The 4,282-nt window shown below is 45.7% G+C and overlaps 1 long non-coding RNA gene across 1 annotated transcript; it reads right to left on the bottom strand.

Annotated features, from left to right (window-relative positions):
- Positions 1-1,155: 1,155 nt before the first annotated feature.
- On the bottom strand, positions 1,156-3,643 carry LOC138406740 (uncharacterized). Its single transcript, XR_011240095.1, has 3 exons — positions 3,506-3,643; positions 2,245-2,339; positions 1,156-1,267 (listed from the first exon to the last, which is right to left on the bottom strand). It is a non-coding gene; the product is annotated as an uncharacterized lncRNA (long non-coding RNA).
- Between the last annotated feature and the right edge of the window lie 639 nt (positions 3,644-4,282).

The following is a 4,282-nucleotide window of genomic DNA, read 5'->3' as shown; positions in this document are numbered from 1 at the left end:
AAGCAGAGAGCTCTGGTCACTCAGGGCTACGTTTAAACACCAGGGGTCCGCTCCATTTCCTGAGTCCAGGAAGGCAACTTTTGAGGAAGAACGCTGGGTTCGGTTTCTCTCATTTCCGCCTCTGACACCGTTCCTGGTTGGAGTGCAGGAATGCGGCCCGGGGAAGCACCTCGGCGGCATCCTACGGACATTTCCTGAAATAACACATCAACGCAGAGGAGTGGGACTCGTGCACTTTGTCTTTTTATTCTGCGGCCGGAACCCGGAGGAGAGAGGAGACGTGCTCCACAATCAGCATCAGTTGCAATTATGCTTCAGAGATACTTTCTCAACTTTAATGGGTGAAAAGGAGAAGGCGGTATGGTGTTAAATACAGCACACGGACCACCTAAGCTGACATAACCCTATTACACACACACACACACTCACAAATTGTCACATACACATTCTTGGACACACACAAACTGTCACATACACATTCTTGGACACACACACAGTAATTTCCTCAGATGGCCTGTAATCTTGCAGGCCTCCATCTCGGCGGCTTAGCCCAGTGGACTGGGGCGGCCGCTGCCAGCTTTCTACCCAGGGCAGGGGGCCCAGAGGGGTAGGGGTGGGAGATGAGGTGGGGGGGGGGGGGGCGTGCGGGGCCCGGAGGAGCCCCACATGGATTGTATTTGGGAGCCTGAGGCATGAAATGGAATAGGTTTAATCTGTTATCACCTGCAGGGGAGCGTCGGGGCCAGCCACTGACAGACGTGGCGGTTGAGGTGGTGGTGGCCACGTTGTTGGGATGAGGAGGGTGTGTGTGTGTGTGTGTGTGTGTGTTGGCGGGGGGGGGGGGGGTCACGGTACCTCAGTCCCCGCTGGTAAATGAAATATCAGCCACTACAGACGGAGAGTGATATTAGTTTAATTTCTCTGAAGCCCCCCGTCTCCTCCCTCCCTCCCTCCCTCTCCCTCTCCCTCCTGTATCTCACTCTCTCCCCCACATTCAAGATTCAACAGTCGACCTCGGAGATTCAGCTTCGCCTCGTGAACCATATTAAACCTGGAAATTTGTCTTCAAGTCCTCAGCATGACGCAATCTGAGAAACTTCCATCTCTGTGATTTAAAACTTTTTAACATTTTCGTGGAGGGGGGGGGGGGGGGGGTTCTTTTCGATCTTTTCCTTCGATCCCCAAACAATTCAGTTCAGTTTCCCAGCACTTCGGTGACGGTATCATCACAGTGAGTGAGACCGGCTCAATCTTCTCATGGATCCCTCTGCAAGAAAGCAAATACGCCTTTTTTGTTTTTTTGTTTTTCATGTCAAACTAAGGCTGAAAATGTTGCAGGAAGTTAGATTTATGGTTGTCATTAGATTACAATCTCTGTTTGTGTGTCTGACACACCTCAGGAAGTGTTCAATCGGTTTCACACTTGTCACTTTTTATTGTTATGGGTTAAATGAAGTGCATTCAATGTTAATAAATTTAGAAAGACTGTGTGGGCAGCGCTCTGTAGTAGCGGCGTAGAGAAACATTGACATAGATGTGGAAATATGAAAACATACAGTGGTCCGAATTATTAAATATTTGAAAAGAGAAAATATTTAGAAGTTAAAAAAAGCACTTAATCCAAGTTGAACAATTCTGAAACAAGTTAATCGATATAAAATTTGAGTATTTTTCAGATAATAAACTGGAAAAGTTATATATTTATATATTTAAAAACACAAAATTGAATATCATCATAATTTTTTTAAGATGAAGGGCGGGGGGGGGGTGCGTCGCACGTAACCAGTGGCTTTAATCTAACTAGTCCTCTTTCTGTGTTGATCATCCTGTAGAAGTTTTCTGAAGGAAGGTTGTCAGACTCCCTTTACCTCATTTCCAACTCTTTAAAAACTTTTTTCTAACTTCTACTGGGCATTTTAAAGGTGCAGTGTGTAGAATTTTGTGATGTCTCGTGTTGAAGTGTCATGTTGCAGCTGAACGCCCCCTCACCTCAACCCTCCTCTTCCAAACATGAAGAAGAACCTGTGCTAGACTTTAATTGTCATAAAAACTCAAAGGGTTTTAAGTTTGTCCAGTCTGGACTCATGTAAAAAAAACATTGCGGCCTCCGTAGAGAGGGTAAAGAAAACTACAATTCATCCAATTTAGATGAAATGAACGAGTGAAAACATCATGAGGATTATTCTACATTTCTGCCAATAGTTTCCTTTCACCTGAATCTGTCACACTGGACCTTTACTTTACCTTTTCTTTTTAATAATGCATGGACTCGTCTGTTTGTCACACGTTCTATATGACTACTTGTTTGCCAACGCTGACGTCTCCTCAACCACAGCTTCCTGTATAGAGAGAGAGAGAGAGAGAGAGAGGTCTTGTTTGACACTCAGGGGGCGTTTAAGGGAGAAACAGCGTTTTCTTTTTCTTACATTTTTTTTTTTGAAAGCTACTTTCACACTCCTTGAAGTGGCTCACCGTCTCTGCTACTGTACTGAGAAGTGAGGAAGAGGAGGAGTGGGTGAAGATTGTGTGGTAGAAGTCGGGGGAGGAGGGGGGGCGTTGGGAAAATGAGGCAGAAGCTTTTGTCTTCCGTCACGTTAACCTTATTTGGTACACGGCAAATAAATTAGGATTTTTGTGTTGTGTGTTTTTTGTGCTCCACAATAAACCACATCCCATTTGATGTTGTATTTGTTCCTGTGTCATGTAGGAGGTCTGGTGTGTGTGTGTGTGTGTGTGTGTGTGTGTGTGTGTGTGTGTGTGTGTGTGTGTTCACTCCTTTTTTCTTGTTATTGCAAGGCAAATCATTTTTTCAGTTGGAGCTGACGTAGCTCTAAAAATAGGTGTGGTTGGGAGGTTGATATTCTCACCTACGCGAGCTTACAAGCACTACACACACACACACACACACACACAAACACACAAATAGATTCAGTACATTCACACAAACTGCTCCACTTTTACACACAACCCCCGCTACACAAACAGCCAAGAAATATTCCATTTCACACATATCTGCTCGAGCTTATTGACGCAGAGTGTCACCAGGCAGTGACACTACCCCCCCCCCCCCAGTTTCTCACTCAGGGTGAAACTACAATGAGAGAGGAAGCAGCGGTCAGCCAGTGTTTTCTGTGTAAAATACATTAAACATCACGATGCCAGCTCATGTTCCACTATCACAGTTTGTGTGATAAACTGAAAAGTCCGACTTCATCTCCTCATGGCGGCAAAGCTAACAGAGGGGGCCGCCTGTTGCGCCACCGCATTGCTATGCAGCGACGGCACAGCAGGTCCACTATTGTGATTGCAATCAAGCATCCCCAGACAACTATCACAACTAACTAATTACAAGATTAGATGATCAAACACAGCTCCTCCAGCGCCGGTGCCAACGACGCTGCGTATTTTGGCATGTGTCCCTGTGTACCCGTCAGTCTCACTGAGCGAAGTGCAAACAGCTGCAGATTCCGGGAATAAAAACATTTCACCATAATAATATAATCACCTTCAGTGTGAGCTGACGTGTAACGACTTCCAGCAAAATTCCCCTGAAACTGTTTTGTCAGCACAGAAACTAAGTCAGCGGAGCATTGTCCGAGTTAAAAAGAAATCCGTCACCGGGGCGGTGATGACACAGGAGAGACGTGTCTTGCTCAACGGCTGTTCTGTGCATCGCTAATGAACCGTGCACAGAGGATGATGGGTAATGAGGACAGAGGAGGCAGGTGACAAGAGGAGCGTGGGTTATGGAGGGCAGGGCCGCGACTGTACGATACACTGTAGCTCGGCAAATGGGCGACTTGTGTTTCTTACAGTAGCACGACGGCGTATCAACTCTCACGCTATCTCCGTCCAGATCTATGAGGAAACCCCGACCAGGAGCAACAAGATTAGAGTAATCAGATGTGATGTGATACTCCGAACAGTCAGAAGCCAGAATGCAGACAGGTTGTTTGAGCGGAGGCAAGAATGTGGAAGCAGGTGGACGGGGAGAATTCTGCGTCTGTGGTGACAGAAGTCAAACATACGTGTAGGAGCACGTATCAAAAGCTTTAGTTTGTGGGTTTGATCCTTCATGTGAACTTCCCGTTGTGCTTAACGAGGTGCAAGACTTCACTTGCACCTCCAGATGTAACTTTGTTGCTTTCCAGTGAAAACCATTCATTCATTTCAAAAGCTCTGTTTTCAGCTTTGTCCCTGTGCAGTTATATCCCAGGAACCAACACGTTTTTTAATTGAATTGATTTATTCACATGCTGATTTCTCTTTTTAAATTTAACTT

The sequence above is a fragment of the Paralichthys olivaceus genome, chromosome 23, assembly GCF_024713975.1.
Source record: "Paralichthys olivaceus isolate ysfri-2021 chromosome 23, ASM2471397v2, whole genome shotgun sequence".
Taxonomy (NCBI): Eukaryota; Metazoa; Chordata; class Actinopteri; order Pleuronectiformes; family Paralichthyidae; genus Paralichthys; species Paralichthys olivaceus.
Note: the sequence above shows the minus strand (reverse complement) of the source record. Positions and strands in the feature narration are given on the sequence as shown.